General features: G+C 41.7%; 1 long non-coding RNA gene across 9 annotated transcripts; it reads right to left on the minus strand.

Moving 5' to 3' along the window:
• Window positions 1-981: 981 nt before the first annotated feature.
• Window positions 982-4,780, minus strand: LOC127917243 (uncharacterized). 9 transcript variants are annotated; one of them, XR_008097034.1, is made up of 3 exons: window positions 4,619-4,780; window positions 2,742-2,913; window positions 982-1,447 (listed from the first exon to the last, which is right to left on the minus strand). It is a non-coding gene; the product is annotated as an uncharacterized LOC127917243 (long non-coding RNA). The 9 variants fall into 9 exon arrangements; XR_008097036.1 differs by having other exon boundaries at window positions 4,661-4,769; XR_008097037.1 differs by lacking the exon at window positions 4,619-4,780 and adding an exon at window positions 3,831-3,906 and having other exon boundaries at window positions 982-1,359.
• Between the last annotated feature and the right edge of the window lie 3,532 nt (window positions 4,781-8,312).

The following is an 8,312-nucleotide window of genomic DNA, read 5'->3' on the forward strand; positions in this document are numbered from 1 at the left end:
AACCCACCATCACTGTGTCTCATGTTAATACTACTCCTAAACACAACCCACCATCACTGTGTCTCATGTTAATACTACTTCCTAAACACAACCCACTATCACTGTGTCTCATGTTAATACTACTCCTAAACACAACCCACCATCACTGTGTCTCATGTTAATACTACTCCTAAACACAACCCACCATCACTGTGTCTCATGTTAATACTACTCCTAAACACAACCCACCATCACTGTGTCTCATGTTAATACTACTCCTAAACACAACCCACCATCACTGTCTCTAAACACAATGTTAATACTACTCCTAAACACAACCCACCATCACTGTGTCTCATGTTAATACTACTCCTAAACACAACCCACCATCACTGTCTCATGTTAATACTACTCCTAAACACAACCCACCATCACTGTCTCATGTTAATACTACTCCTAAACACAACCCACCATCACTGTGTCTCATGTTAATACTACTCCTAAACACAACCCACCATCACTGTCTCATGTTAATACTACTCCTAAACACAACCCACCATCACTGTGTCTCATGTTAATACTACTCCTAAACACAACCCACCATCACTGTCTCATGTTAATACTACTCCTAAACACAACCCACCATCACTGTGTCTCATGTTAATACTACTCCTAAACACAACCCACTGTCTCATGTTAATACTACTCCTAAACACAACTGTGTCTCATGTTATCACTGTGTCTCATGTTAATACTACTCCTAAACACAACCCACCATCACTGTCTCATGTTAATACTACTCCTAAACACAACCCACCATCACTGTGTCTCATGTTAATACTACTCCTAAACACAACCCACCATCACTGTGTCTCATGTTAATACTACTCCTAAACACAACCCAACACAACCCACCATCACTGTGTCTCATGTTAATACTACTCCTAAACACAACCCACCATCACTGTGTCTCATGTTAATACTACTCCTAAACACAACACCACATCACTGTGTCTCATGTTAATACTACTCCTAAACACAACCCACCATCACTGTCTCATGTTAATACTACTCCTAAACACAACCCACCATCACTGTGTCTCATGTTAATACTACTCCTAAACACAACCCACCATCACTGTGTCTCATGTTAATACTACTCCTAAACACAACCCACCATCACTGTCTCATGTTAATACTACTCCTAAACACAACCCACCATCACTGTGTCTCATGTTAATACTACTCCTAAACACAACCCACCATCACTGTGTCTCATGTTAATACTACTCCTAAACACAACCCACCATCACTGTGTCTCATGTTAATACTACTCCTAAACACAACCCACCATCACTGTGTCTCATGTTAATACTACTCCTAAACACAACCCACCATCACTGTGTCTCATGTTAATACTACTCCTAAACACAACCCACCATCACTGTGTCTCATGTTAATACTACTCCTAAACACAACCCACCATCACTGTGTCTCATGTTAATACTACTCCTAAACACTAATCACTGTGTCTCACACTACCCTAAACACAACCCATCATCACTGTGTCTCATGTTAATACTACTCCTAAACACAACCCACCATCACTGTGTCTCATGTTAATACTACTCCTAAACACAACCCACCATCACTGTCTCATGTTAATACTACTCCTAAACACAACCCACCATCACTGTCTCATGTGTTAACCCACCATACTGTGTCTCATGTTAATACTACTCCTAAACACAACCCACCATCACTGTTATGTTAATACTACTCCTAAACACAACCCACCATCACTGTGTCTCATGTTAATACTACTCCTAAACACAACCCACCATCACTGTCTCATGTTAATACTACTCCTAAACACAACCCACCATCACTGTCTCATGTTAATACTACTCCTAAACACAACCCACCATCACTGTGTCTCATGTTAATACTACTCCTAAACACAACCCACCATCACTGTGTCTCATGTTAATACTACTCCTAAACACAACCCACCATCACTGTCTCATGTTAATACTACTCCTAAACACAACCCACCATCACTGTGTCTCATGTTAATACTACTCCTAAACACAACCCACCATCACTGTGTCTCATGTTAATACTACTCCTAAACACAACCCACCATCACTGTCTCATGTTAATACTACTCCTAAACACAACCCACCATCACTGTGTCTCATGTTAATACTACTCCTAAACACAACCCACCATCACTGTCTCATGTTAATACTACTCCTAAACACAACCCACCATCACTGTCTCATGTTAATACTACTCCTAAACACAACCCACCATGTTAAACACAACCCACCATCACTGTGTCTCATGTTAATACTACTCCTAAACACAACCCACCATCACTGTGTCTCATGTTAATACTACTCCTAAACACAACCCACCATCACTGTGTCTCATGTTAATACTACTCCTAAACACAACCCACCATCACTGTGTCTCATGTTAATACTACTCTAAACACAACCCACCATCACTGTGTCTCATGTTAATACTACTCCTAAACACAACCCACCATCACTGTGTCTCATGTTAATACTACTCCTAAACACAACCCACCATCACTGTGTCTCATGTTAATACTACTCCTAAACACAACCCACCATCACTGTGTCTCATGTTAATACTACTCCTAAACACAACCCACCATCACTGTCTCATGTTAATACTACTCCTAAACACAACCCACCATCACTGTGTCTCATGTTAATACATGTTAATACTACCTAAACACAACCCACCATCACTGTCTCATGTTAATACTACTCCTAAACACAACCCACCATCACTGTGTCTCATGTTAATACTACTCCTAAACACAACCCACCATCACTGTGTCTCATGTTAATACTACTCCTAAACACAACCCACCATCACTGTGTCTCATGTTAATACTACCTCTAAACACAACCCACCATCACTGTCTCATGTTAATACTACTCCTAAACACAACCCACCATCACTGTGTCTCATGTTAATACTACTCCTAAACACAACCCACCATCACTGTGTCTCATGTTAATACTACTCCTAAACACAACCCACCATCACTGTGTCTCATGTTAATACTACTGTCTCTAAACACAACCCACCATCACTGTCTCATGTTAATACTACTCCTAAACACAACCCACCATCACTGTCTCATGTTAATACTACTCCTAAACACAACCCACCATCACTGTGTCTCATGTTAATACTACTCCTAAACACAACCCACCATCACTGTGTCTCATGTTAATACTACTCCTAAACACAACCCACCATCACTGTGTCTCATGTTAATACTACTCCTAAACACAACCCACCATCACTGTGTCTCATGTTAATACTACTCCTAAACACAACCCACCATCACTGTCTCATGTTAATACTACTCCTAAACACAACCCACCATCACTGTGTCTCATGTTAATACTACTCCTAAACACAACCCACCATCACTGTGTCTCATGTTAATACTACTCTAAACACAACCCACCATCACTGTGTCTCATGTTAATACTACTCCTAAACACAACCCACCATCACTGTGTCTCATGTTAATACTACTCCTAAACACAACCCACCATCACTGTGTCTCATGTTAATACTACTCCTAAACACAACCCACCATCACTGTGTCTCATGTTAATACTACTCCTACCCACCATCACAACCCACCCACCATCACTGTGTCTCATGTTAATACTACTCCTAAACACAACCCACCATCACTGTGTCTCATGTTAATGTTAAACACAACCCACCATCACTGTCTCATGTTAATACTCCTAAACACAACCCACCATCACTGTGTCTCATGTTAATACTACTCCTAAACACAACCCACCATCACTGTCTCATGTTAATACTACTCCTAAACACAACCCACCATCACTGTGTCTCATGTTAATACCCTACTCCTAAACACAACCCACCATCACTGTGTCTCATGTTAATACTACTCCTAAACACAACCCACCATCACTGTGTCTCATGTTAATACTACTCCTAAACACAACCCACCATCACTGTGTCTCATGTTAATACTACTCCTAAACACAACCCACCATCACTGTGTCTCATGTTAATACTACTCCTAAACACAACCCACCATCACTGTGTCTCATGTTAATACTACTCCTAAACACAACCCACCATCACTGTGTCTCATGTTAATACTACTCCTAAACACAACCCACCATCACTGTCTCATGTTAATACTACTCCTAAACACAACCCACCATCACTGTGTCTCATGTTAATACTACTCCTAAACACAACCCACCATCACTGTGTCTCATGTTAATACTACTCCTAAACACAACCCACCATCACTGTGTCTCATGTTAATACTACTCCTAAACACAACCCACCATCACTGTGTCTCATGTTAATACTACTCCTAAACACAACCCACCATCACTGTGTCTCATGTTAATACTACTCCTAAACACAACCCACCATCACTGTCTCATGTTAATACTACTCCTAAACACAACCCACCATCACTGTGTCTCATGTTAATACTACTCCTAAACACAACCCACCATCACTCCTCTCATGTTAATACTACTCCTAATACACAACCCACCATCACAGTGTCTCATGTTAATACTACTCCTAAACACAACCCACCATCACTGTCTCATGTTAATACTACTCCTAAACACAACCCACCATCACTGTCTCATGTTAATACTACTCCTAAACACAACCCACCATCACTGTCTCATGTTAATACTACTCCTAAACACAACCCACCATCACTGTGTCTCATGTTGATACTACTCCTAAACACAACCCACCATCACAGTGTCTCATGTTAATACTACTCCTAAACACAACACCATCACTGTCTCATGTTAATACTACTCCTAAACACAACCCACCATCACTGTCTCATGTTAATAAACACAACCCACCATACTGTCTCATGTTAAACACAACCCACCATCACTGTGTCTCATGTTAATACTACTCCTAAACACAACCCACCATCACTGTGTCTCATGTTAATACTACTCCTAAACACAACCCACCATCACTGTGTCTCATGTTAATACTACTCCTAAACACAACCCACCATCACTGTGTCTCATGTTAATACTACTCCTAAACACAACCCACCATCACTGTGTCTCATGTTAATACTACTCCTAAACACAACCCACCATCACTGTCTCATGTTAATACTACTCCTAAACACAACCCACCATCACTGTGTCTCATATTAATTCTACTCCTAAACCTTTTACGAAACATTCACTCAATCACTCTTACTCTTACCGTCACTCTTACTTTAGGTCATTTTCAAAAAGTCCCCACTATAATGTATTCTTCTCAAACCGACACGTGTATGTGAGAATCTTACCTTATCAGGCTCACATTTTGCAGGCAAAAATATTACTGTATAAGCAACATGTACAGGATATATCTCTCAATCAAATGTTCAAAAAAAGTATCCACTATAATCTACCACTGTCTGAGCCCTTAAAATAACATGCAAACCTCTCCACCACAGTCTACTACTCTCAGAACCCTCACAAGAACATGCAAACCTCTCACCACAATCTACATTTAACATTTACATTTAAGTAATTTAGCAGACGCTCTTATCCAGAGCGACTTACAAATTGGTGCATTCACCTTATGACATCAGTGGAACAGCCACTTTACAATAGTGCATCTAAATCTTTTAAGGGGGGTGAGAAGGATTACTTTATCCTATCCTAGGTATTCCTTAAAGAGGTGGGGTTTCAGGTGTCTCCGGAAGGTGGTGATTGACTCCGCTGTCCTGGCGTCGTGAGGGAGTTTGTTCCACCATTGGGGGCCAGAGCAGCGAACAGTTTTGACTGGGCTGAGCGGGAACTGTACTTCCTCAGTGGTAGGGAGGCGAGCAGGCCAGAGGTGGATGAACGCAGTGCCCTTGTTTGGGTGTAGGGCCTGATCAGAGCCTGGAGGTACTGAGGTGCCGTTCCCCTCACAGCTCCGTAGGCAAGCACCATGGTCTTGTAGCGGATGCAAGCTTCAACTGGAAGCCAGTGGAGAGAGCGGAGGAGCGGGGTGAAGTGAGAGAACTTGGGAAGGTTGAACACCAGACGGGCTGCGGCGTTCTGGATGAGTTGTAGGGGTTTAATGGCACAGGCAGGGAGCCCAGCCAACAGCGAGTTGCAGTAATCCAGACGGGAGATGACAAGTGCCTGGATTAGGACCTGCGCCGCTTCCTGTGTGAGGCAGGGTCGTACTCTGACATCTACTACTCTCAGAGCCCTCACAAGAACATGCAAACCTCTCCACCACAGTCTACTACTCTCAGAACCCTCACAGAACATGCAAACCTCTCCACCACAGTCTACTACTCTCAGAACCCTCACAAGAACATGCAAACCTCTCCACCACAGTCTACTACTCTCAGAACCCTCACAGAACATGCAAAACGTCTCCCTGCAATCTACTACTCTCAGAACCCTCACAAGAACATGCAAACGTCTCCACAACAGTCTACTACTCTCAGAACCCTCACAAGAACATGCAAACCTCTCCACCACAGTCTACTACTCTCAGAACCCTCACAGAACATGCAAACCTCTCCACCACAGTCTACTACTCTCAGAACCCTCACAAGAACATGCAAACGTCTCCACTACAATCTACTACTCTCAGAACCCTCACAAGAACATGCAAACGTCTCCACTACAATCTACTACTCTCAGAACCCTCACAGAACATGCAAACGTCTCACAACAGTCTACTACTCTCAGAACCCTCACAAGAACATGCAAACCTCTCCACCACAATCTACTACTCTCAGAACCCTCACAAGAACATGCAAACCTCTCCACCACAGTCTACTACTCTCAGAACCCTCACAAGAACATGCAAACGTCTCCACAACAGTCTGATAAAAAAAAGTCTGATACATGAAAGCACTTATACAGTATATCTCCCAATCAGATTCATATGCAAAAATACATCTACAGAGAAACTGTACATAATAGAAAAACAAAAACAACATCATTTCCTACAGCATCGCCATGCCCATAACAGAGGATTAGGATTCATGGCTGTAGACAATAAATTATACATATTTTAAGATATTGTCAAGCATACTTACAGAGTGAAGGGAGAGAGGTCTTGTAATTAACTATTTGTCAGTCTGAAGAAACAGATACTGACTGTGAGGTATGAGGTCCGTGGTTGACACAACTTTGAAGTTGTGAAAGACCATAGAGTTGGATAAAAAAGGCACACTAGCTACAAAGGCTGTTTAAGCATGGGCATAACATTGTTTGCATCCTTTCAGTTTGTTTATCGACTGTCATTAAAATCATGGAGGTTGAAGAAGAAGAAATGTACTACTTTAAAATAGAGAGCGCTGTCAGTTGAGCTGCGGTATTGTCACAGAACCCATCATGAAAAGATGCAAAGCCGTGCCCTCTATCCAACTCTATGTCAGGGACCAAGATGCTGATTCAGAGAGAGCTTCCTTCCTCATTCACACAATGCTGTGTTCAAGAGCATCAAAACTGTGACGTGTGACGGGTACATTCTGACTGACTGACTGATCTAAAAATCGGCTTGCATGATAAATAATTACCTTAGATTACTCGTAGGTCAGTCAGTCTGGACTCGCCTTTAAAGTCGGCTGTAATGTCGAACGCGGCCACATTTACATGCTTGACAGCCATTATGTCATACAATATTATAATAACTGTGGAATACGTTTAAAAGGTACCTCTCCATGGGATCTCCATTCTCCCTTCTAACCCTCTATGTCCCCAAAGAGAGACACCTACCTTGGAAGGTCAGTGAACAGTTAGGGGGTCAAGAGCCACGCCATGTTGGAGACCATATCACTCATTCTATATGACATCCCATTCTCACTAAACAATGATGTATTTTATTCTCACTAAACAATGATGTATTTTATTCTCACTAAACAATGATGTATTTTATTTATAACAAATTCTTCTTTTCAGTGACAGCCTAGGAACAGTGGGTTAACTGCCTTGTCAGGGGTAGAACATCAGATTTTTATCTTGTCAGCTCAGGGATTCGATCTTTCAACCTCTCGGTTACTTGTCCAATGCTCTAACCACTAGGCTACCTGCCGCCTATTGCTCCTTCTGAAAGTGTCTGTATATTTTGTACATTCATGATGATGGTGATGAAGGTGAATTAACCACTATTGCTCTTCAAACCAATGTACATGTCTTATTTGTAGTGACTGTATGTACTGTTAAGCAGAAGAGGTGTGATTTTGAAAGCTTTCCATTTTGTCTCCATTGAAGATAATGTTGTAACAAGGTGAA

This window comes from Oncorhynchus keta, unplaced genomic scaffold (genome assembly GCF_023373465.1).
Source record: "Oncorhynchus keta strain PuntledgeMale-10-30-2019 unplaced genomic scaffold, Oket_V2 Un_contig_1103_pilon_pilon, whole genome shotgun sequence".
In the NCBI taxonomy this organism is placed as follows: Eukaryota; Metazoa; Chordata; class Actinopteri; order Salmoniformes; family Salmonidae; genus Oncorhynchus; species Oncorhynchus keta.